This window comes from Ptychodera flava, chromosome 2 (assembly GCF_041260155.1).
Source record: "Ptychodera flava strain L36383 chromosome 2, AS_Pfla_20210202, whole genome shotgun sequence".
Classification (NCBI taxonomy): Eukaryota; Metazoa; Hemichordata; class Enteropneusta; family Ptychoderidae; genus Ptychodera; species Ptychodera flava.
Window position 1 is genome coordinate 50096751 of NC_091929.1, and position 27774 is coordinate 50124524.

Consider the following 27774-nt stretch of genomic DNA (forward strand, 5'->3'; position numbering starts at 1 on the left):
TTGCCCAAACCTTAGGGTCTCAGTGAACACGATTACAGATTGTAATCCAACAAAGATCAACAAAAATTCTTCAAACATTTTAAAAGTTTATTGCAGTGGTATGTCGTCATTTTGTTTTGATACAAGAATTTAAAGGTACAAAAAACAGTTTGATGCAACTTTCAATCAAATGTTCTAAGCCCCATACTGAGCGCGGGTAAAATAATCTTGATTATGTTTGGATTTGACTAGAGAATCGGACCAGTTTATTTCCTTCAGGGCCAATGATTTTTTAAAGTTGCTGGCCCCACCACGGATATCCGTGGAGGGGTTGGGTTGACCTTTGATGATCCGCATAGACGCACGCTACCCCGCCAGACGGCTAGGCTGCCGGTTTCCACAGCTACATATACCGTAGCTGTGATATCGCAGCGGTGCTAGTGGCGTCTATCGAACGCGCGCGGGTCAACTGTCCGGGGCGACAGAGTGCAACCCGCGAACTTTTTATTACGTAGTAGTAAAGGATGATATTTCGAATAAAAAGTATACATTTTTAAGGACAAACGTGAGCTGGACAAGCACAAACCCAATACGAATGACAGTTTTGGAATACAAGCATCATACGTTTTGCAACATGAAAATCAGTTTGAACAGAAAGAAAATAGGCTCGTAGGCCTACAAATAGAAAATGTTTTGTAAACAAAGAAAATAGGTTTTACAACTAGAATTTTTTGTACAAAAAGAAAATTGATGTTGCAAAAAGATTTTTACACAAAGGAAATACGTTTTTTCGCAAAGAAAAATAAGTTTTTACACAATGAAAATGTGTTTTTACAAAAAAAACCAAAAAACAAAATGGATTTTACACACAGAAAGTTTTTTTTGACGCGAAGAAAATAGGTTTACACAAAGAAAGTGAATTTTTACAAAAAGAAAATAGAATTTTACAAAAAGAAAATAGGTTTTTACAGAAAGAAAATGGTTTCCAACAAAAAGAAAACGTTTGTTACAAAAAGAAAATAGGCTTTTCAAGAATATTGAGACGTTTGACTTGCCATTATCTATGGTAGAAGCAGTTCGCTTCTACTGTCGATGCTGCAAATAAGGAATGAACTTCATTTTCACATAAACGTACGTGTATTTCCTTGACTGCCTATAACTTTTTTACATTGTTAGTTCCATGAAAAAAAGTTTAATTCAAAGGCGGTATACTTTATCAACTGCGTTTTCAAATTGTCTTCAGTGATTGCTGTGATTGTGACCGACAACACCGTCACCGAGCTCGTACTTTCGGCCTTGTGCATGGGGCATGCATTGAGTGCGCTCACATGACGTCAGGTTACAGTTACAGTCACGTGACTGGGAACTATTATGGGATAGCTCAAATGGACAGTTTTACCGCTACGCCATTTTGGTTCAAAAATTCGTGTTTCCCGCCGTGGTTTTGACCATCTTATGAACGAAAGTAAAGCCAGGGTGTTGCTGACGAGCGATCGCTACAAAACTAGAACTCATAACCAATAATTTCTGGTTGATACTGGGACAACTGGTGTAGATTTGGTGCAGATATAACTATTTTCAGGACCTACATGTAGTTCAGTTTGTGGATATCGGTGCGTGTACTTCTCTCTGCATGAACCAAACTAGGAACTGTTTTCTCGTTGACGTCGTCATTTACTCCAACATAACAAATCCATATACCTGGTAAGTTATTTGACAAACTTCCTTCCCAGATGTGTCTGTTCTAAATCTCATTTTATGGGGGTCGACTGCTCTTGCGAGTTCCAAAGCCGGATAATGTTTAATTTCGGTGTTGGTTACGAAACACAAACTTGAGACTTCGTTGCCGTGTCTTCAACGGTGTAACCCCGTCCTTTCCGTTTCAAATTATGTACATGATGCATGAATGATAAAGAACGTTTGACTGTTTCTTATTAGAAGCAAATTTGTCTACTGTTGTTGTGTCTGACAACAGAGATCTCCATGTCTGTTGAACCACGTACCGGGAAGTACAGTCGATCGTCAAGTAAACAAGAAGGCCGTTATAACTTGTAATGGTGATAGACTTGGGACCATTACCACTTTAATTAATGTATATTTGTTGGATTTTAGCAACGTTCTCGGGTGATTGACGAGATTAGCCTATGCACTCGTCTCTCTCTCCTTGTCGACAATTATTTATAAATGTAGTTCATCAATTCCTTCTCGCGAGAATGAAGCTTGAATAGCATGCGTCATATTATGGACCTGGTGAGCCAATATGCCTACGTGCGGGAGAAGTCGAGGGGAGTGGCGACCGCATATGCGGTACCGAACGTCCTGTGATTGCGAAATCGTGAAATTTAACGATGTCTGTCGCTGGAATATCCACAAACACTTACAAAAGATTGAACCTGGGTGAAAAATTCATAATGATAGGGTCACCCTATTCCGTATTGTCAGTTTTAAAACCGTTGACCCCGCTCGCGAGGCTGACCTGACCTTTGGTTTGTCGGAAATAATTTGTGACAACCTAAAAATAGAAAATGGATGCCATTTCCTGCAAACAGATGCAGACATCTTTTGCGTTGTCGCACTCAAATGTAAAACAATTTTTAACAAGATTTAGCATACTTTAAAAACTTAGCTACAACTTTATAACAGTATGTATAAGTACACAATTAAAACATGGGGACTGAGAAAATGGTAGATTTCATGAAGAAGGGTCATGGATTGATAACTGTTTGTGTTTCAGTTAAGAGAGAAAGTGAAAGCAAATTTGTATTTAAATATGGCAGGACAGTTGAAGATTTTTTATCAGACTTTCTCTATGAATCTTTCACTCATTATATTTTTGCCAAATCAAGAATGCAATCAGGGGTCTCTTCAAATTTCGTACTAGAAAAACAAATTACATGTACATGTACCATAACATTTATTGCCAAATTCAAAATGGCCGCCATACCTGTGTTAACTGTAAGGGGGAAAAATATGTTTTCTTTATCATAAACTTACTAACTCCACGAGCTTCAAAATGTGCCCCCACAAGTGGTAGAACAGAAAAGTATTATAAAAATTTTAGAGCTGGCATATCTGTCCCCAAGGCGCACATTCTATCTTGACATTACATCATAGTTTAGGATGTTCTGGTGAAACCAAGTATCATATTTGTAGTGTAGATCATACATGTGTTACAAGTTTGTAGTCTATTAGTGTCCAGTTGAAGCTTAGTTGCTTCAGAGTTATCTGGCAAATTCTTGCATCAAAGAATTCAATCATAACTGTGGTGTGTTAGCATGTCGAGTACAAGCACCAGTTAACATGCGACCAATACAATTCAAAGAGGCACATAATGACTATTGTTTTGATATGTACAATGCTTTTGTAATCCTTTGTTCAGATTGGTTTCTATTGTTGTAGTAGACAATTTACCTGAACACATGTTGCTGGACCACAATGAGTCTTCATTTAGTTTCGCACTCAGACACTGATTAGTTTCCGTCCTCATACAAATAAACAATGCAAAGACAAACAAAAAACATATACATATTATCTGCATACAAACTCACACATGAACAACCATGAACAGCAAATCACAATCAAATACTGAATGCTCTCAGTAAGCGGCCTGATTCGCCACTCACAACATATTCATGTCAGTTTTGTGAATGATGACGTTAAACATCAACATGAACAAGGCATCTTTCAGATGCAGTTCATGTTTCAGAATTCCACTTAGCAAAGGTATATGAGTCTCTATCATGTTAACGTATATCAGATGACTAATTTATCAGTAAAGTTGGTTATGTCCATTGATATGGTAAGGTGGCTCTTCTTTAGCTGAGAACAGTGTAATGATAGAGTGAAATGCTATAACAAGAATGTGTACATGCATTGGTTTGGATCACCAGTCTTGTACACAATATCACCAGATGACGGTTCGGGACCACTTGGTGTTCCAAGATAGCAATCCTACATTTTATGAATCCCAGGCCTTACACTCATACTTGTCCTGATACCTTACCATATAATTTGAATTGGTACGCCTGATGTCTGCTCTAGGCCCTAAACAAATGTAATTGAACAAGTCTTGTGCCCTTACCAAATGTAACATTTACCAGTCCTATGCTCCATTGTGATATCTGTCCAGGGTCCTTTACAAGTGTAACTTTTCCAGTCCCGTGCATTACCAAATGCAACTCTCAAAATATAACTTTTCCAGTCCTGTACCCTTACCAATATAACTTTTCTGGTACTGTGCTAGTCCTCTGCCCTCACCAAATATAACTTTTCCAATCCTGTGCCAGTCCTGTACCCTTACCAAATATAACTTTTCCAGTCCTGTGCTTGCTATTACCAAATGTAATTTACCAGTACTGTGCTCTCCAGTGATAAAACTGCCCAGGGTCCTTTACAAATGTAACTTTACCAGTTTAGGACTTTACTTTGATACCAGGTGTAGGCCTTTGAGACCACTGACTGGTCTTGGGTCTCCACTGACCAGTCTTTGGTACCCTGAGACCACTGACCAGTCTTTGGTACCCTGAGACCACTGACCAGTCTTTGGTACCCTGAGACCACTGACCAGTCTTTGGTACCCTGAGACCACTGACCAGTCCTGGGTACCCTGAGACCATTGACCAGTCCTGGGTACCCTGAGACCACTGACCAGTCCTGGGTACCCTGAGACCATTGACCAGTCCTTGGCCAACTATGCTGCAGTAAAAGAATCAACTCAGAATTGTCAACCAGAAGAAGTCTCCATGACTTAGAGGGCTTGACAATTCCTATCGCCCGACGCCCGGGACAAGTGAAATTTACGTTCGGGCAAGTCAAAAATAAAATCTGGTCGCCCGCCGGACAAGTTGTTTATACAACTTCTGGCGCAATCAACGCAAACCTAAGTTGCGGTTTGTGCACGTGTCGCCCGATTTGCATTGTCGTTCACACAAAATAAATGTCAATCACTGACTTTTTTTAGATACAATTGTGACGTTCTTCTGCGATTCACTTGCCGACTTACACAATGTTGCAATTTTTCGATGATCGACATGAAATTGTTTCATCGTCCAATTAAAAATGTCGCTTAAAATTTGGCGTAAACAGCATTTCTTTGTTGTATGCTGACTGCTCCGCCCCAACAAATTAGGTAAAAAATTGCAAAACCCAATCATATTGCTTATCGGCGATCGACCATGCTGCTGTACTTTAAACTCATTTATGCGGCTCGCGAGGTAGACAAACATTGTTGGCAGATAGTTTGTGGAGTGATCGCTGTAAATATGAGTATTTTACGGTAATATTTCCACTAACGCAAACAAGGCATTGTGCATTTTCACAAGCCAGCCAGGGAGAGCATAATTTCCACTCCGCAGACCTACGCAAAAATCAAGCAAAGCTGTTGCCGTAAAGAGGCGCGTAGTTTGCGACGATGGGCATTGTGTAACTGTGAGAAACGACGTTGTGATGATTTACGACGGCGCCACGAGGGCCAGTGTGAGTGGGATCATCTGAGAATCGACGACTCGATATGATGATCAGAACGATGTTTCTGACAAAAGATCTAAAAATAAGCGTTACAATGAGGAAAAACGCCGTAGATGTTACCTCCCGAAATGGTAAGCACAGTGGCCTTGGTTGAAATATGACGGTTCCATCCATGTACGTCGTGTCTCAAATACCCATTCTCGCGACCATTGCCAAACCATGGAGGTAGGAAGAGACTACCGTTACCTCCATGGCCAAACCATGGAGGTAGTAGAGATGGAGGTAGTAGCGAAATGCTTTTCTTGACGGATGTGACATGTTTCGCGTTGAATCGATAAGGTCTCAAGAGTTCAGTCAACCGCATTTGCACTGTTTGGCAACACACAGACCATACGCAGGCCTACTTCAATGTAAACTTTTGAGAAAAATCGGCGTCAACATCGGCAAAAATTACCAAAAAAGAAAGCCCTCAAAGCCGCTACGGAATTCGCCGCAAGTATTTTGGTCTTGATTATTACAAATGGAGGACAAGTAAAATTTTTTAGAGGACAAGTGAAATTGAAAATCCACTTGTCCGACGGACAAGTGAACTGGAAAAAAAATTGTCAATCCCTGACTTAGAGTTTTGGCACTATGTGTGCATGTATGCAAGATGTTATGACTTACATATCCTCCAAGTAAATGTACCTTCCTCAGATGTAACTCTTTCACTTTTTTTTATGTCTCTTTGGAATGCAGTGTTGCTACTACACAGATAAGAAAACATACCAGAATAAGTGTTCATGTTTCTCCAACCAGCCCCAAAGACAATTTGAAATGTGAAGGAAATGTTTTGTTGTCCCAAACCATATAGAAACTACAGTAACAGGACACAGTAAAAAGTTCTAGATTTAGGCAGTCATATCTAATCACTGATTGCTATATTTCAGGTAACATTGTATCTGGCTAAGATTGTTGAGTGAAGGGATATTTTGTAAAATATCAATGTGCTATTGTTTACAGTTCAAGACAATTTCATTGGAACCCAATTCGTCAATACTCTAAATCCGGCATGCCAGATAATGGGAATCATAATTACAGTATTGTGAAGTTTGAAGTTTTGTGTAATGTGAGTTTGGTAACATGAACTGGTGTGTTGATGCACTTCAGAAAGTGTGACCAGAGTGTGTGTTATTGTCATGAACATGATATATTAAACATTTATCATATGAATCTTTGAAAATTACAAAGATATCAATTATTGAAATCTATAAACTCTGCATTTTAGTAGTGTATACATTTTGTAAAGTCAGTAATTTAGGTTGTATGATATGGCATTGACCATGTAAAATTACATTACACTGTAGATGTTGGACACAATGTTATTTATTCCCATCTTAATCATGAGGTGGGCAATTTTGAAGTGGGATGACTTGCAAAAATAAGTGTGGGTGTACCGTTTAATCATTCACTGAGAAAAATGTACTACATGTAGGCCCTGTGTGAAAACCTGTATGATTCCAACAAGTTTTGCCTGTAGCTAACACATACTAAATAGCTGTATCAGTACTTTGAAAGTCTGCTTACTTCAATAGCTGGAGTGTTTTTTCAAAATTGACAACAGACCCCTGTCCTTGCTGATAGCAAGGTCACTGGTTTTCATGCAAAGGTTTGACCAGCATCAACATTTAGATTTTCCTACTGGTATTCCTAAGAAATGCAACCATAGAAGAAGTAGGTCAGGAATTTAATTATACTACTCAATTTATATCAAAAATTATAAGTCCATTTCCAAGCTTTGAACATGTTCAGATATAGTAATTGTCTTCATCTTATTTTCCTTTCAAAGTGTAATTATAATGAAACTGTACAGACTTAATGCTCATTTGATTATTGCAACTGATCTGAATGTCAAAATTAATAAACTTTAAAAGGATTGATTTAACGGCATTAATTTTATTGTATTATATTTCAATTTACTAATTAAATTTGTCAGATAGGACAACTCCCCATTCCCTAATCAGTTATACAATTAAAAGTATATTTTGCTACCGTGTAAAGTAAGTGTACACACAGTTGTGTGTTGTCTCATACATGGCAAAGGCGGCGGTATGCAGCTTTTTCCAATGTTTACAGCAGCAGTCGGTGTTTATCGAACCACAAGGGACTGTGAGTGTGCACCACTCCCTCCTGATATCGAAGTTTGAAAATAGCGAGACAAGTCAGTCAAAAAAATTTGTGTAATGTATAACAACAAGTATGAATAGGAGTGTGCAAAAAAGTCCAGTCCTTTCAAATGTACATGTACATGTTTACATGTATGTATGATACAGGAAATGTTTGACATTGCTGGTTTTAACCATATTGACTTGATGAGGACACACAAACCTGGCTGGAAAAGGGATTAGTCAGGGAATATTTAGGTAATGCCTTGAAATTTAATACATGTACTTTAAGGTAATATGCACCTCGAAAGTGAAAGACTTAAACCTTTGCTCTAACTTTCCTCAAGGAATCTTTCACTCATTCTCTTTCAAAATCAAGAATAAAAATAGGGGGTCACCGTGCAAATTTTGGTACTAGAGAAACAAATTACCCAAGATTTACCGATATTAGAAATTGAAAATGGCCGCCATCCCTGTGTTAACCCTATGGTGAAAAATAAAAATTTCGAATTTCAAAAAACTAAGCAGATGAAAGTTTTCTTTCACCAAGACCTTTAAAATGAACCCCACATGTGGTATATCAGAAGAGAACTGTAAAAGTTTGAGAGTCCAAATGTCTGTCCCCGAGGTGCGTTCTACTTTAAGTGAAATGTCATTGGACAATTTCAGTAATTGTTTAGGTTGTATGATATTGTGGTGCTGAAAACTCCTGACCCAGGACACAATTGCATACTTGTTTATCATTGCAACGTAACTCAGAATGAGGAAGTTGGTTATTCATGGTTTTGAATTATAAACGAATGCAATACCATGCCATCAGTCCTTCATTTTGTCGTCAATGTCACAATAACTTCTGACGAGGTTTTTAAGAAGGTAAGATTATCTACTGGTTATTATGTTAACCAGATCAAATTTTAATTTCCGCATCAAAATGAGTGTAATGGAGCAGTCTTTTCATCTCTTGCTGATAATCAATCTATAATTTAATTCAAGCTGTGATGCTAAAATGGCCAACAGTATTTTAATCAGCTATAACTGAACAAATATCTATTGACTTGCCGATGGAAAAATACCACCAGAGCTGCAGTCTGTATAGATGTATACATAACTACTTCATGATTGTCTGTGGCAGATGTACATGTATACATACTGTACATATACATAACTAGCTCAAATTTTTTATCAGCATGTCCATTGCCGGATAAATCAATATTTCAGTTTTTGGAGTTAGAGATTTTTTCTGTGGTATTGACTGTTCTGCAGAAACATAAATCATAGTTGAGTCTAGACATACATGTAAACTATGCATGCTTAGAATGTTTTGAATTTTCTCTGAGAAACAATCCAATTTGTCATTGCCAACACATTTATTTATTTGTTTACACATTTTTCTCTTTCTGAAATGCCTTTGTTGTTAAATACACAAGCTGCGTTTACACAGCAGTAAGATAACCCCTTCACAACAATAGATGTGAACATTGCAAGGTTTTTAGATTTGATATCAGTTGTAAAAATCACAGTTTCTACAGCTGTGTGTGCCTTGTATCATCTCTGTTTGCTGACTGATTTATCAATAATTTCAAACGCTGTTCACAAATGGCAGTAGGGATACAGGTGTATCAGACGTTTCATATCAGTTTATGAAACAGTTGACAGTGTTGTCTTTGGAAGATCCAGCAATGCCTTATCTTCACCAGACAAATCTTTTTTTACTAGTTATAGGAAGAAAATACAAAAAACAGAGCTTGATGATTTTTTGTCCAATCATGAATGATAAAAATTTCAGTTAATGAGTCGTTCTACCCCAAAGCACTGACATTATTATTAATTGTGTCTGATTGGTCAACTTGACTGTTTTTTTCAGAACTTTGGATTAATCATTTATACAAGGTAATGAATATGATAAACAACTGTAAATAGTAGAAATTCTAAACAGTTAGATATTCCAAAAAATAAGGGAAGTTTGTTTTGATTACTGCATTTACCACAGTTCCACACGACAGGAAGATTTGGATTCTTCTGTACAAATTGTCTGCATCGTTCATATTTAGCTGCAGATGGAATTTAATAACAAACGTCACCAGTTTTATAAATTTTGACATGCAAGCATTCCACTCATGTACAGTTAAGCAAGTTGGAAAATGTACATATGTCTTGTTTGTACTCAGACAGTCATGTGTTTTCCACCACTACACTTCAACTGCCTTGTGATAATTTTACAGTTGTCAGGTATTGTTCTTTGAAGGAATTTGCCCCATTATATCCATAACTTCTAACCGCATCTAGCTATCTATTCAGAGGAAGCCATAAAGTAGGTCACCTCTGACGATATCAAGTGCGTTTTTGTGGCTGCCTTATCATCAGGTTTCAGTTAATCTGTACATAATAGCTGTCCAATAGCAAACCAATCCCCCACCATCACATGCATGCCAAGAATTGCCATGTACATGACAAAAGTCAAAATTGGATATGCTATGTAAGACCTGAGTGTTTCTGTTACCAGTGAGTCATGCTAGAAACCTTTATGTTCTCAACATGCATGTAGTTACAGATCTGTTAGGGTTTATGAGCTTAAAGCTTTCATTACATGACACTTTTACTGATACGCTGATTATCACTAGGCACAGTACAAGCACTTTAAACCAAGTTGTGGTATTTCCATGGCAGAGAAGGCTGCTAAAGATAAAGTAATTCAAAATGGTGACACAGATATATTGAGTTTAACCCTTTGAGCGCCAAAGTCAATTTTCTTCGCCTGTATATTTTTGCCATAATTTTGATGAAAAAGTTTAGCCATTGAAATTTGATGTCTGTTTGGTCAAAATTATCAAAACAATTACGGAAAAATCATAAAATTTGGTTAAATGTTCCACAAAAATGTTGGTGGGAAAAATTCTGAAAGGGTTAATTTCTTTGGCTATCACACAAGTTGATCTGGACTCATTTCAAAGTACTTATAAGGATATATTTGTCTGTAAACCTTTTGATGAAAGTTGTAGAACCTCATGTTCGATTGTTTATTTCATGAATTGACAGGATAATCTACCATGTCCAAAAGAATAAATTACTTCTGCTGATGCAATGTGACATACATGTATATTTACGCTTGGGTGAAATTCATGTTTTGTGATTCTGACCACTCTGTGTGCAAAGTTGATGAGCCACTAACTCAAGAAGATTATCTCCAATGCAATAGAACTTTATGCTAGAATATGTCTCAAACACAGAAATGTCCAGAAATTCCTAAATTGACCCAAAGATTTGGCTGATAGATACAGGGCACACTGTCTGCATGCATCATTCAAAGTAGTTGTAAATGGCAAGTTTTGACGTGACTTCTTTGAGAAAACTGAACAAAGATCACTCATTAGCTTCAAAGCAGTGACTGGCTGTTACTTTTACCACTGAATATGAAATGTTAGCATACAAGATGCAGGAGTTTTGTGCGAGAGCATGTCCTTACATGTAGTTTGAAAATTTAATTAAAAGAAGACGATCTTCAACCAGCAAAATTTGAGGTCTTGTTATTTCGATAAGGGTATTAAAAAAGTACAACATAATTTGATACTTTGCAGGTGTAATGTTTCATGAGACAGAAATGACATACATGTGCATGTACCAAATAAACATCACCAAGCACTGAAAGATGGCGAAACACCACCCTGACCCAAAACCCCATTCCTATTTCTGTGTGTGGTGTACACATACAGCTCCTATTCCCAATGAATACAGTAGTCTGATTGTTACTGTAAGCTGTAAAAAGACTGAAGTGTTTATTTCCATCTTGTATCATTTGCACCTCTGGCATGTTGTAGCTGACACTTTCTGAATGTTTTGCTGGATGGAGAGTACATCACGTAGTATTGGATCTTGAAAACTACAAAACTAATTTGCCTCCTTGTCGAGTGATTCAATACAGTCTTGAGAAATCTACTTGAAAACTTCTCATATGTGTATGTGATGTGCATGTCTGTATGCCTGAACAGTGCAGTCTTTTGACTTGATATGTAAGTAGCTATCGGTAATTGTTGGTTATTTCAAGCGTTTATCCATACCTAGGTGTGAAAGTTCATAGCAGGGCATATAGGTTAGTTCCAACAAGTACAGTGATAACATAAAAATGGTCCCATGATCTCAGACCCCAGTATACATGTACTCTAGTGTACCTGATGTACATCATGCCTGTAGGTAGCCCTGCGTACAGGTCTGTGTGTCCCCGGCGTTATACGGCCTCCACCACAGCCCTGCAACGGTCCATAGAGATAACTGGCGAGATTCAAAATGGGGATCTCCATGGGTAAACAACTTGTCGAGTACGTTATGTTTCAGAAAACGAGCAGTTTTAGACGCTAGGAGAAGTTAATTGCATCTTTTCTGGGGTCTGTTAGGAGGTAAAGGTAGGCAGGGAAAAGATTTTGCCCCGATAGAGTAGAATTTCGGCCAAAAAGACCATTTTTTGGTTGCCGTCCGGATCCGAACCACAGAGTCGCCAGTTATCTCCATAGACTGTTGCAGGGCTGTGGTGGAGGCCGTATAACGCCGGAAACACACAGACCTGTACGCAGGGCTAGCCTGTAGGGTACATGTACATGTACATGCAGCTATATTTTTGTGAGCATGCAAGTTCTCATTTACCAAACATTTACTGACTTCACAAAAACAATCCCATCAACTGCTGCGAATGACAACACCTTATTTTGCCCTGGAAAATTTCCTGATATTCCGTGCACAGTGCTTATTGTAAGGCCTGAATAATTTTTTGCAAAGTGTGTAAGCCTGAACCTAGAACATCACATTTCTTGACATTCTTCAGTGTAAGCTAAACTATCCTTTCCGTTCTTTGTGAGTCAGTTATATGATACTTGTACCGTGCTGCCAGAGAAAAATTTAAGTACTTCAAAGGTTGTGACCACCCATTTCCATGGAAACGTCAGGACTTGGCATTTCTCTGAAGAAGTCTTCGGTATCTCTTGTGTAACACCTACACAACACAACAACATTTCCAAATGTCAGGAATCCATAGAGTTTTCTCAGCTTTTATCCGACAATCATTTTCCTACATCTGAAAGCAGATGCATTGACACAGATCTTGTATCTATTACACCAATATCTAGCCTGAATTACAGTCACTACAACTCATAGCATGTTTAGATAGTATGCATTGCACATGTATTTTGCACTGTTGGATACAAACATGCCTCAAGCAAAGACATTACAATACTTGATGTCCACGAGGACCACCCCAATGTACAATGTACCTAAATTAACAACAAGTAAAAAAAGCATCATTCTATCAAAATGGAAGAGATTTTACAAAATTGATGAAATTTCTTATGGGCCCAGCTAGACTCATGACAGTCCTTTGTGCCTTCTATACTGATTTAGTTTGAGCTGTAAGTATTGTATGCCAAGCAAGTATGGCATGAGGGCCCTGTCTCTGTACATGTTTTGGTTCTGCAGTGCACGTAGCCAAGTGCCAAAGGCCAGCCAGCAGGTGGAAATGTCACTACTGGTTTAGAGAGGGTTAAAGACTGAAGCAGCACAGGGCTGTTGACAAACTACATGTACAGCTGGGTTTTATGTGTGATTAACTGTAAATCCCAGCTGATCTAGTGTTTATAAATAATCCAGTAAGTATGCCATGAGCAAGAATAAATTGAGTCAAGTGTTTGGTGTACAGTCAAAATATATAAACACAGCAGTCATGGTAAAGATACTGTTTCTGTGTTAGCTGGTAAGCGGTATGTAGTATTCATCATTTTGGAAAGTAGTCCACATTGTAGACATGACTAAAGACAGTAGAAGTTGTATGACAGATGGAACCTCTTGCGCATCTTGTTTGACCATGCAATAAATTACATATGCATAAGGAAGGGGAAACAAACGTTCTTGCATGGTTTCGATATTACCATGGTCCATCTTAGTAAAGTATGATGACATTGTGCTACCACTATGCTACAAAGTCTCTCTGTTATGCCTTGTAAATTATTAAACTTAATTAGTCTACAAAATCATCTGTGTCTGATGTGCATAGCCATGTCACTTTCATGTCTGTCTTTTCTTTAGTTCCCTTTCCCATTCTGAAAACAAGTCTAAGACTTGAGATGCAGAAAGCGATATGTAACAGTTCATGTAGAATGAAACACCCCCAAAACCATGTAAAATATTGATTTTCACAGCATATGGAAATCATGTTAGTCTGCCCACACAGTCTAGTATTTATACATGTCTGTTTTGAATTCAAAATGTAGCAGGGTTTATTGAGTCCCAAATACACTGTTCAGATGCTAGGCTAGAATGGTGCTCACACATGCATAGTCACCGTTATAAGTTCAAATGTCTTTTTAGCCACTATACCTTGTTAGCGAATTTAGTTAGAATTACATGTAAAGGTAATAGGTTCACTAATTCACAAATATCCCCACATTAACCCTTTTCTTGCCAGACAGTAATAACTGTATCACTTCCCCATCAGCCAAGTCAGTAAAAAGCGGTATTGAGCCAAACAATGATGTATTTTCACCCACTTGGCTTGGTATGTTATTGCATCTTTTGTCCCAAAAAAAAATCAACTTTTCAGTATTATTTTTCAACGGCCTTCAAATGTACAGTATTATGTTAAAATACATCATATGGAATACGTTGTGTTTCATTAATTTTAACCATCTTGACCTGGTGGTGAAATATGGACTTGGCAGGAAAAGGGTTAATTTAATTCTAATTTCACTAAAAAGGCACGCAGGCGCAGGTAATTCAAAGTGTTGTTCAGTATTACCGGTACCAGTAATATACCCTCCAAGAACAGATACTGGGCCGTATCAGCCCTATCATTACTGAGGGTGTTTCTAACAAGTGGTACCTTCATAAGGCTTGTGCATACATGTACCTGCAAACAATATAGCCAGGCTTGCCTGTGCATCTTACATCCATCTATGCATTTTGAGATGGCATTCTGTCTGATGACTCAGAAACAAACATTTTCTGGGTCACCCCTGAGACCCATACGATTTGAGCTTGAACTACACATGTACATGTACCTCAACATGGCAGTTCGATGTAACAGCTTTGTATTGTTTATTCACATTGATGTAATATGCCACATGCATTACCATTGACATATGTATAATGGACATGTAGTTGGTGTAAAAATTTATGAAGATACGGTCTTATTATTTATGTTGATCTGTTTGCATTTTCCAAAGAGCTTGGACACACCAGACAATGCTGTATACAATGTATTGCACAAATGGTTGTTTTCAAGAAAGTAAATGTATTTGTGAGACAGGATACGGTATTAGAACTCAGTCTCTTTGAGAAATGACCCCTGACTGACAGTGTGTAGTGAAAGTCATCCTGTGCATGTCAGATTTGCTGACATGGCTATTTTTATAAACCTTAGTTTCCTGTACATGGAAGATGTAAAAAGGATTAACACAGTTAATTCATTATTTCTTCTCAACAATGGAAACAGTCCATAGTAGCTATTTTGTCCATGATAGATAATTAAATTGACATGTCCTAGGTATTTAGGTCACTGTGAACTAAATAAATCCTGACGTATTTAGAATATCTGGATTTCATTTCTGAACAGATGTTGTTACTCAAGTAACACTGATGACATATCAGGGCTTGTTGATTAGCACACACAAATTTCAACAGTGTAACAATTCCATTAGCTTTCTGGTTTTGTTCCAAATTGTATGAGCTCCCATAGCCATATGTATATATGGCAATGGAAGCTATTCTTATAGGCTAGGGAAATGTCTGTATGTATGTATGTCTGTATGTCTGTATGTCTGTATGTCTGTCCGTCAACATCAAAAACTCCAAAACCGCTGCACATTTCATCTTGATATTTGGTGTGTACATGGATGATGGGCTGTAGATGAGATTTTGTTCAAATGAAGTTGTCATTGCCAAAAATATGCAAATTAAGTGAAAAATGTGAAAACAGTCAAATTGAAAATCTCAATAACCACTGAGCAGATTACATGAAAAATTAGCATGTAAGTACTTTGGGCTGACCTGAAATAATTGTGCTTTTTTGATTTTTTGATATGTTGAAAATATAAATTAGTGCCAAAAAAGGCGTTTTTGGTAAAAAATCTTCTTCTTCATGAACCGCTGGTCAGACAGCTTTGATATTTGGTATACAGGTCCCTAGGGATAACCCAAATTCGATTTGTTCAAATTGTGATGAAATATTGAAATCTGTATTTTTAAGAATTTTTTTGTCATTTTTGGTCAAAAATTTATTTCATCAAAACCGCTCGTCTGACAGCTTTGATATTTGGTATACAGGTCCCTAGGGATAACCCAATTTGGATTTGTTCAAATTGTGATGAAATATGCAAATCTGTATTTTTAAGGAATTTTTTTGTCATTTTTGGTCAAAAATTTATTTCATCAAAACCGCTCGTCTGACAGCTTTGATATTGGTATACAGGTCCCTAGGGATAAACTAAATATGATATATGGAATATATGATGAAATCTGCAATTTTGTATTTTTGGTGCAATTTTTATCACAACTGGAAGTTGTGATATAGAGGTGGTTTCAACCGGTGCTTGATGTCGCCATTTCCGTAAACGACAAAAAGTCAAAAACTGCTGAACAGACTGCGTTGATATTTGATACCGATACATAGACTGGTTCCAAGGTTCCAATTCGGAAAAATGGAGCCAAACGGAGCGCCGGTTAGATAGTTTTGGGAAATTTCTAACCCCCCTTTTTATCTAATTGATTTTAGGGTCTTTCATATATGTAGTTTTGGAATGTACACCAATCCTGCATTGTGGACTGTTTATGAGTTGTTGAACAGAAATGAGGTTTTGATGAATGTTAGAAATATGCAGGATGGCTGATTCGAAGTATAAGAGATTTCTATGGTCTTTTGGGCATCAAAAGCATAAAAAAAAACATATTTCATAGTTTAGATTCTCACTTTTGAGATGACCCTAGGCATTTGTTAAGTAAACATCCTTGAGTCAATATACAGACTTTGACATTCCAGAGATTAAGTATCCACAACCTCACATGTTACAGTCTTTCACTACAATGGTATGGCCCAAACCCATTGTTATCAATGGAGAGTGTGGACCTGTCTACAGGAAATTGGGGTGAACAGGTTAGACAATGACGTTACAAGTTGTAGGTTAGTTATCAAGGTAGCACCAGCATAGAGTCCTGAGCATCTGTCCATGTGTTCTCACAGCAAATTACAGGGAAAAAAATTATTTGAGAAGTTTCTCTCCTTTAAATAGAAGTATATTACAATTTAAACCTGTCATGGATAGATTGCTCTCAAATGATCTGAAACACAGTTATTGCCCATTAGCAAGATTTATGTAAAGTTCATGAACTTACACAAGGTATTAGACAAAAGATGACCATGACTTTGCTACTTTTCAACATTTATTTCAATCAGATTTCCCCAGCTTAGTGTATAATTTTGTAATCTTAATTACTGTCAACTTAGCTTTACTAACTTATTCATACCTCATTATTCTTACACTACTGTTATACCTTATAACCACAAAATTTCAAGAGATGCATATATGATTGTCACTTAACAAACAATTTACAAATATGTCTTCTGCTTTTTCTCCATATACATATACATGTCTCTTTTCTCATAAAAATGAGCTTAAAATCGCAATGTGAAAAATAGTCTTTCAGCTATATGTTGCTCATTGACTTCGTGGTCTGTCTAATTCACAGTGAGTGTGGTTGTTGATAAATGCCGATAATACTAGGCGGTCATTATGTCCAAGCGCCATTGGCGGTATTTTTTAACATAATGACCATAGGTCATTATCACATCTGGAAGTTGTGATATAGGGTTAGCTTCAACCGGTGGTGGACAGTGTCCATTTTCCGTAATTGACAAAAAGTCAAAAACCTCTGAACAGACTGCATTGATATTTGGTAGAGATATTCAGACTAATTCCAAGGTTCCGATTCCGAAAAATGGAGCCAAACGAAGCAGCGGTTAGATAGTTTTGGGAAATTTCTAATCCCCCTTTAACTAATTGATTTTAGGGGTCTTTCATATATGTAGTTTTAGAATGTACACCAATCCTGCATTGTGGACTATTTAATGAGTTGTGGAACAGAAATGAGGTTTTGATGAATGTTACAAATATGCAGGATGGCTGATTCAAAGTATCAGAGATTTTCAAGCACTTTTGGTAATAAAATTGATAAAAAACAACATATTTAATGTTTTAGATTTCTCACATTTGTTATGACCCGACCCTTAACATTACAGACTTGATGACATAACTAGCTGCTGGACCTGTTTACTGGCGTATTGATTTAAAGACAAAGATCGTTTTATTTTGTAATAAGGACGTGTGATTTCGTAAAACATAGTCTATTAGCCTGGAAAAGTGATTTTTGCGAATATTGCTTACCCCACCGACAAACAGTGTGGTTTGAAAATGGCTGGAATTCGCTACTTCGGGACTTTGTTTTCTGTGTGCATTTACAGACAAACTCCAAACCCGCAGCACCTACCCATTCAGTATTTCATGTACAGGTGTACCCAGAGATAGAGTAGTTTCACAATGTGCCAGTTGTGATTAAGTGCCATTGGCGCTATTTTTGACATTTTTGGTCACAAAAATGTGTTTTCTCAAAAACTGCTTGTCTGATGCCTTTGATATTTGGTATACAGGTTCCTAGGGGTTCTCTTAGTGTGATATAGTGAAATTTGATGAAATCTTCAATTTTTATCACAACTGGAAGTTGTGATATAGAGGTGGTTTCAACCGGTGTTTGATGTCGTCCATTTCCGTAAACGACAAAAAGTCAAAAACTGCTGAACAGACTGCGTTGATATTTGATACCGATACATAGACTGGTTCCAAGGTTCCAATTCCGGAAAAATGGAGCCAAACGGAGTGCTGGTTAGATAGTTTTGGGAAATTTCTAACCCCCCTTTTTATCTAATTGATTTTAGGGGTCTTTCATATATGTAGTTTTGGAATGTACACCAATCCTGCATTGTGGACTGTTTTATGAGTTGTTGAACAGAAATGAGTTTTGATGAATGTTAGAAATATGCAGGATGGCTGATTCGAAGTATAAGAGATTTCTATGGTCTTTTGGGCATCAAAAGCATAAAAAAAAAACATATTTCATAGTTTAGATTCTCACTTTTGAGATGACCCTAGGCATTTGTTAAGTAAACATCCTTGAGTCAATATACAGACTTTGACATTCCAGAGATTAAGTATCCACAACCTCACATGTTACAGTCTTTCACTACAATGGTATGGCCCAAACCCATTGTTATCAATGGAGAGTGTGGACCTGTCTACAGGAATTGGGATGAACAGGTTAGACAATGACGTTACAAGTTGTAGGTTAGTTCTCACAGCAAATTACAGGGAAAAAAATTATTTGAGAAGTTTCTCTCCTTTAAATAGAAGTATATTACAATTTAAACCTGTCATGGATAGATTGCTCTCAAATGATCTGAAACACAGTTATTGCCCATTAGCAACAAATCTATAGCAAGATTTATGTAAAGTTCATGAACTTACACAAGGTATTAGACAAAAGATGACCATGACTTTGCTACTTTTCAACATTTATTTCAATCAGATTTCCCCAGCTTAGTGTATAATTTTGTAATCTTAATTACTGTCAACTTAGCTTTACTAACTTATTCATACCTCATTATTCTTACACTACTGTTATACCTTATAACCACAAAATTTCAAGAGATGCATATATGATTGTCACTTAACAAACAATTTACAAATATGTCTTCTGCTTTTTCTCCATATACATATACATGTCTCTTTTCTCATAAAAATGAGCTTAAAATCGCAATGTGAAAAATAGTCTTTCAGCTATATGTTGCTCATTGACTTCGTGGTCTGTCTAATTCACAGTGAGTGTGGTTGTTGATAAATGCCGATAATACTAGGCTGTCATTATGACCAAGCGCCATTGGCGGTATTTTTTAACATAATGACCATAGGTCATTATCACATCTGGAAGTTGTGATATAGGGTTAGCTTCAACCGGTGGTGGACAGTGTCCATTTTCCGTAAACAACAAAAGTCAAAAACCGCTGAACAGACTGCATTGATATTTGGTAGAGATATTCAGACTAATTCCAAGCTTCCGATTCCGATAAATGGAGCCAAACGGAGCAGCGGTTAGATAGTTTTGGGAAATTTCTAACCCCCCTTTAACTAATTGATTTTAGGGGTCTTTCATATATGTAGTTTTGGAATGTACACCAATCCTGCATTGTGGACTATTTAATGAGTTGTGGAACAGAAATGAGGTTTTGATGAATGTTACAAATATGCAGGATGGCTGATTCAAAGTATCAGAGATTTTCATGCGCTTTTGGTAATAAATTGATAAAAAACAACATATTTAATGTTTTAGATTTCTCACATTTGTTATGACCCTTAACATTACAGACTTGATGACATAACTAGCTGCTGGACCTGTTTACTGGCGCATTGATTAAAGACAAAGATCGTTTTATTTTGTAATAAGGACGTGTGATTTCGTAAAACATAGTCTGTTAGCCTGGAAATGTGATTTTTGCGAATATTGCTTACCCCACTGACAAACAGTGTGGTTTGAAAATGGCTGGAATTCGCTACTTCGGGACTTTGTTTTCTGTGTGCATTTACTGACAAACTCCAAACCCGCAGCACCTACCCATTCAGTATTTCATGTACAGGTGTACCCAGAGATAGAGTAGTTTCACAATGTGCCAGTTGTGATCAAGTGCCATTGGCGCTATTTTTGTATTTTTGGGTCAGTTTTTGCCGTTTTTGGTCAAAATATTTGTTTCTCAAAAGTTACTCATGTGATAGCTTTGATATTTGGTATACATTTTTATACATAATTGTGATGAAATCATCAATTTTGTATTTTTGCAGCTAATTTTGCCATTTTAGGTCAGGCCATCCTGAAATGAGCTATCAAAGATCTCAACCTTCTTCATCAATACATATGTCACAAAACGTTGCTCTCTACATAACACAGCAGAGCTCTGTCGACTATTGGGTTGCTTGTTTTTTTCAAAACCACTGGTCAGACAGCTTTATATTTGGTTAACAGGTCCCTAGGATGACCTTAGTGAGATGATTTCATACAGTCAGGAAATACTTAATTTTGTATCCATGTCTATAGTAGCTTCAGGACATTGGCCCTATGTTTAAGATAATGTGTGATTCAGTAAGCATTTGAAATGGTAAACTGTATTTGGTGTTGAAATGTGGTAAAAAATAATGAGAAAACATAGCTGAGGTGATTTCAGCAGGTTTGGTTTCCAACAAATATATCCCTTTTCCTGCCGAGCGCCCCTGTCCGTTATCCTGCCAAGTCGGTCAAAACCGGCCCCCTTTTCCGTGTCTACAGAAGATAGGCTCTCCTGCACGCTTTCCTGCCAGGCATTTGGCGGGAAAATACCGCATTTTCGGGGTACGATTACCGACCATATACGTGTTAGACTTCAAAATTTTTGCATGCCCGTATAGAGGGGCAACCGCTGATGAGGTTGTGTCCAGAAAATGACGAGGTCACGGGCGTTGTTTGCCCCGGGGGACGTGCACTTTTATGCCCTTTCTAGCTTACTTTCGCGGAAAGTAAAGCTCGTTCGCCGGCACGCACGGCCACACCGGGGAAACGTCACCTCTCTCGTGGGTTAGTAGAAGACCCAGGGGTTAGTGCTATGGGTGCGGCAGCACCCTCAAACCTGTCCTGTTTCCCCTGGGTTGTGTCACTTGGCCACGTACTTTGAACGACTTGGAAGAGTCGCACAGTGCAGTCTGCTTTGACGTAGTGTCAACGACATAGTTCCGCCATTGAAGGAAGGCGTGTACGTAGTTTGGCCAGTTCAGTGAACACTTAGCTCGTTAGTGTTACCGTTTCCTAACACGGTTAGTTGTGCAGTTGTTACTAAGGTGCAGTTTTGTACCACCTTAGCTCTGGACAGTGCAACTGCTCTATGCACTAACCCCAACGACAGATGGTTGGTACAACGTCTACGTCGCACGAGCACAGCCTCCGTTGGGCTGTGCCCCTCCCACGTGATACAACGCACGTTCATCCATTACTATAGCGTCCTTACGGATCTGCCAAAAACGAAAGTGGGGGTAAAAACAAAACAAACGAAAATATGCGATCATAGATAGTATTTTATTCGGGAATAATTTACATTATGCCGAACAATAAATCTCGGAGTCTGTCTCGACGTCCGAGTGCATGGTCCGTGTTTCAAAAATTACAATGGGGGTGGCAGATCCGTGTTTCAAAAATTATAATAGGGGAATTGTACAAAATAATCCGTCTAAACAAAACAAACGAAAATATGCGATCCATAGATAGTTTTTTATTCGGGAATAATTTACATTATGCCGAATAATAAATCTCAGAGTCTGTCTCGACGTCCGAGTGCATGGTCCGTGTTACAAAGATTACAATCGGGGGATTGTACAAAATAATCCGTGTTTCAATTTACAATCAGCGGGATCGTAAAGCACAAACAAACGGCACAACCGTGCTCAAAATGTGATCATGGTCCGTGTTCAGAATACAGTCAAGCCACTGTTAGGCGAAGCTGTCCCCTGTCCGTTATTTACGTCGGGTTCTCTTGCTGATGGGTGTCGTCGGGGCTGTGTGAGTAGAGGTCTGCACGCCAATGCTCATTCTTACCTCGTAGCATCATGCGATGATGAAAAGCCGCAAAACACTCGCCCTCGTGAAGATGAACCCCGCACAGACTACATCCTTTGGACGTCTCAGACAGTCGTCCGCTCGCAGTGGTCTTACCCTCTCTGCTGCATACTTTACAGCATTTCTGCCGCCCCTCCAAACGGCTGACAACGTGCATCGGCTGATTTTGTGGATTGATGTAGGAGGCAAGAGAAACGGTGGCCTCGATCTCTCTCACACTGGGCTGCGATCGCCCACAATAACCGCCAATGAGTTGTTTCCCGACACGCAGATGAAACATCTTATGGTCAGCTTACTATCAGGGTGTACATGCTTGAAGCATATATATGCATTTACCAGGGCAACATCAATCAGGTAACATGCCAGATATGTCCACCATCTGTGGTTCTTGCGCCCAGTGTGAAAGTACTTGCGCTTCTGGTTGGCTCGGTCGACGCCTCCCATGTACCGGCGATAATTATACAGCGACAGAGGCACTTGTCGCCGCTCGTCTCCCTCCCCCACTGGCACGCACTCCAAGGGTGGATAGACCGTATTCAAGATCAGCACTGAGCGTTACTATCCTGATAAGCAGTGATGTTAAGACGAGAGTCCGTTCTGGTCGTGGCTTTCATATCCCCAACAGACAGAGGAAGGCGCTTCCTCTTACCCGGCGGAATTAATTGAGGGGGCATGGTGCGACGATTACGGCGGTTAAAACTCCCGACCATGTAGATCCCGGTCTCCATCAGCTCTCTAGCAGTAACGACCGTGCTAAACAGGCTATCACAGAATAGGCTGTGATTATATCCACAGAATGGCTGGACCAGCTCCATCGTAATTCTTTTCACCACACCTCGCTCCTGCCGTCTCCCATCAGTCCGATCCCGAAATTTCACACCTAGGTACGGTGCAAAGTTAGCGATGTATGCAGTGGTGGAGTCGCACAGCTGCCATATCTTGAAACCGTCTCGATCAGGCTTATGCGGTAATCTCTGCTTAAATTTAGAACGGCCCTTAAATCGCACCATGCCCTCGTCGATGGAGATCTCTCTACCCATCTTATAATTATTTACGCACCGGTCAACTATGGGCTCCATCCATGGATTGATTTTATACAGGGGATCCTCCTGACACCGACGTCGGCGGCGTGCCTCATCAGGATCACGACGTGGATCGTTCTCTGGGTCTGCCAGATGAAAAGTATCGCATAAGCTGCTGAAAGCGACTGCGGGTAATCACAGTAGAAATACCTGGTTTCTCAGAAATGGATCGCTAGACCAATAATCCTCCACTGATGATTTACGGTCGATACCCATACAGACTAAGACGCCAATGAACGCCTGCACCTCTCGGTAGTCAGCGTTACGCCAGTATTTATCTATTTTCCTAGCGATATATCGCTGGTGGAATTTGGCGTATTTATTAGTCTCGTCCTTGGCCAATCTGATCAGTGTAGCTGGAATAAACTTAAAAAAGTAATCGAGCTCACGGGAGTGGCTGGGCAAGGTGAAAGTCGGTCCTCTCTCATGGTCAAAATCGGTCTCCTCAAATATATTAGCATCGGTAGTCTCCGACATACGCCAGACAGGAGGGGTGTCGTCCTCCGCCAACACAGCAGCAACGTCATCATCGTCGTCAGAGCTTGCCTCACCTACATACTGCCTGTCATAAAAGTCATCGTCCTCTGCCGCATCCTCGTCAACCTCCGAGTCGGACTCAGCGGTGATATCACCGTCGTCTGGGCGTCTGGGCCTGAACTCGCCCGTAGCGGCATCAAGGATCATATCTGGCTCAAAATCAGGTGGGCTATCCTGATAACGAACCCTCTGCACTATCTTTTTCGGCGGGGACATCGCAGCACACGAAACTATGGCAGGAGCGGGCTCGGCAGCCTCTGCTGATGACGAGGACTCAAGCTCTTTCGCACTGGGCACAGGAACCTCTCCTGACGCAGGATGAGGGCTCATAGTAGCAACAGGTGGTGTCTCTCCCGGAGCAGCGGGGGAGAACCAATGGCATCAGCCGTCTCGTTACTCACTGTCTCACTAGCAGCAGCAGACGTAGTCTGTGCAGGTGAAGTATCTCCCACAAGAGCAGATGTAGTCTCTGCAGGTGAAGTAGTCTCTCCCGGAGCAGCCGGGTGAGAACCACTGGCGACCGGTGACCCGTCATCATCCTCATGGCAGAACGATCGCTCTTACGTTTACGCTTACCACTGGGTTTTTCAGCCGGAGATGGCTTCGCCTTACGGGAGCGTTTCTTGCCCGACTTCTTAGAACGTTTACTAGGGACATCACAACGATCGCTACCACTACCGCCCGGAGACTCTGCATCTTTGAGCTTCAGTCGTCTGCTCGCCTTCAGAAAATTTTTGCGGTCCGTCAAGCTCATGTCTGGAACAGTGTCGACAGACTAGCAGGTCCCTCCCTTTTAAAGCCACAGGGAAACAAAGCCCTGGACATGATTGGACGCAGGGGTGTTAATATATGCATCCACCTGTTATTATAATGGACCTACGGCAATCAGTCCACCAACCGGCGCTGACATTCCTACCCGTCATGTAAATTGCCTGTCCGCACCATTTGATATGCTAATAATACTCATTTGCGATGCAAATCCCTCGAGCACTTAGCATAACATAGTCAATGTCATTAGCATCTCAACTTGACATTCCGTCCAGCTGGGTACGTGGCATGCGCACCTGCCACCCAAGGACGTTGGCCCAAGCCCATGTTTAGTACGGGTGGGAAACCCGTCTCTTTAACCTCATGTCCCTTCTAAGTACGCCTGCGCAGGGCGTATTGTCATCCAAGTCGGTGACAAGCCAACCCGACAGATCGCCCATTAAGCAGTAATGGACTGGCCGTCTCGTTCTTGTACGGCAACGAACAGTGCTTCAGCGGCTTGTTTAGGTCATAACCGTCGCCTGCCGAGCGGCTTACCCAACTAAGGCGGTCAAAGATGAAGGATGCCAAAATTGTCAACGGCTGTCTCGGCCTCGTCCGTTGGGCAAACATGGCTCCTTCAAATAACGTGGCCAGCACGTCTACGTCATCAGCGGTGATGACGACCCGTCATTGACGCCCCGAGTGCGTAAAACTCGGAATATACCGACAGGTACCTCTACCTGAGTCGGTCATACTACGGTATAAACCAAACACAGGTCTGCCAACTCCCGTTAGACTCGGCCGTTAGCCGAACTTCACAGGGACAACATAGGCGTAACAAGTCGGTGAACAACGGTTCACGCACCTAACCGCAGCCGCCAAGTCGGTGAACAATGGTATCAAATTTTGAGGCCATGTTCCTGAATGGCAAGGCTGAGGCGGTGTGTTTCGTTGCACGGCTTGAACGTCTAGAGCCAAGTGCAGCCGACAACGTCCGACATCTGAGTGGGTAGTCTTTTCGAGAAGGTAACAAGTCGGTTAAAAGCGGTGGTTACCCTTCACAAATGTCGCTCAAGTCCGTTCGGATCAGTTCCATGTCAGGGACTAATCAAGCCGAGTCCATCAAATCCGTCCGCACTTCCCGTCAATCAGGACCAAGTCCGTGATTTTCGTCTCGCACCATTGGCAAAAAATTGCACCGCCAGCTGAGGCAGTCTTAGGCGGTTGCCTTACAGATTAGCGTTGCCGAGATGGTCAATTTCGGCCGCAATCTATGTAGTGCCTCAGAGCCAAGTTAGCCCAAACTCCGCTAGAATACGTCAACGTGCTAACCTGCCAAGTACGCTACTCGTCCCCCCCCAAAAAAAACAGTCCCCCACCGGGGTGGGGGACTGGCTGGGTAGCTTCCGCACCTTTCCCTGTCGTTGGACTCTCTGTGAACCCATTTCGAGAGCAAACGCCGTTCCTCGCCCAAAACCTGTCCTCGAACGACCCCTAGCGCGAGCAAGGGTTTGCTACACGTAGTTCCGTCGACTAGGCAGGAAAGGGGTACCAAAAAGTAGCCCGATTTCCACCGCCTTGGCAGGATAACGGCCGTGGCTGCTCAGATTCTAGCTACACCGAATTTCAAGCGGATTTCACCGACTTGGCAGGAAAAGGGATATTCAAAGTTTTTTTTTCAATGTTAAAGAGTGATTGGGGGGGGGGGGGGGGGTCCTGGCAGATTTTGAAAAAAATCCAAACAAATGTCAATAAAAAAATCAGCCACAGAAGGTTTGTCAAAAGAAAAGGTGGGATAGTGGGAAAAAAAGAATGTACAGTGTATCTGATAAAAAAGATGTTCCTCATCAATCTTCCAGACAACCCCCTTTTATCAAATGGTACACCCCTGATGTATTTTGTGTGCAATTAAACATGCAGTGTATTTTAGTTTAAGATGTCAATCAAGTTAGGTAAGGATTTGAAAGGAATAGTCAAGTTCACCAAAGTTTAACTTGATTCTTGTGTCATCATCCTTGTGTAATTGGTTAAGTTTGTAAGTTGCTCCAGATGTGGATATACCAGCTGTTCTGGAAGAAAACAATGTTTACTTTTCCCTATAGGGTTTCTGAGTTAATGATTGCATGTTGAAATTTCTCCATGTATCTGGTGCATGGGCAAAATGTAAATATTGGTTGCATGTTATGTATTTCAGTCTATGTCAAATATGTAAATGAAAAATCAAGAACAGTTTGCTGTGTGCTTGTAAAAGATAACATGTATGTCAATTAAATTATATAAAATAATTAAATATTAAATATTAAATTAAATTATGTCAATTAAATATTAAAACTGCCTTGCAGTTTGATTGTCTTAAAAATTATCACAGAAGTAGAAAACGAAAAGAAACTAATCAAATTGCTGTAACATATTCACCCTCAGTGTCTGTAGGCCTATACTTAACTATTTTATCATTACATTCAGCTTTTGTTATATCTTTATCACTCTCCATGGGCCAAGGCACACTTGGGGTCAATGTCATCACTCTGTGCCAGTCTGTGAATGTCAGTCTGTCTGTATTTAGGCCCATGTTTCATACAATTGGTGGTTTGTTTTGATAACTATATTTGGTACATAGGGATAACCTAGCAATACAATTTTTTTGACAAAATGTGACATGACTTCGGTGACCTTGACCTCAAATATACATATTTGTCCATAACTCAGTAACCACAAATGCTACACCCTTCATGTATAGTTTGATGGGACACCTTATGATGCCACATATTGTACCTCATTAATTATGTGCATATCTAATTTTGAGCAAGCCAATAGAGCCAGTCTCAGGTCTGATTTTTGATATATAGGGATAACTGTACATGTAGGAGAGAATTTTTTTGACAAATGTAATGTGACCTCGGTGACCTTTGACCTCAAATATACATATTTGTCCATAACTCAGTAACCACAAGTGCTACAACCTTCATATCTGGTATGATTGGACACCTTATGATGCCACATATTGTAGCTCATTAATTATGCACATATCTCATTCTGAGCAAGCCAATAGAGCTGGATGTCTGATTTTTGGTATATAGGGATAACTATAGGAGAGAAATTTT

At 39.8% G+C, this 27774-nt stretch overlaps 1 protein-coding gene across 31 annotated transcripts in view; it reads left to right on the top strand.

The window, feature by feature from the left end:
* Positions 1-1215: 1215 nt before the first annotated feature.
* The window catches only part of LOC139123106 (serine/threonine-protein phosphatase 6 regulatory subunit 3-like), a 63142-nt gene continuing 36583 nt past the window's right edge, over positions 1216-27774 (top strand). For 8 of the 31 annotated variants that reach the window (XM_070689116.1, XM_070689125.1, XM_070689224.1 and 5 more), the window contains exon 1: positions 1348-1683. The gene's annotated coding sequence lies outside the window, so the exon portion shown is untranslated. Of the gene's footprint in view, positions 1684-27774 lie in introns of all 31 variants that reach the window. The other 23 variants (XM_070689150.1, XM_070689175.1, XM_070689186.1 and 20 more) reach the window with 10 other exon arrangements.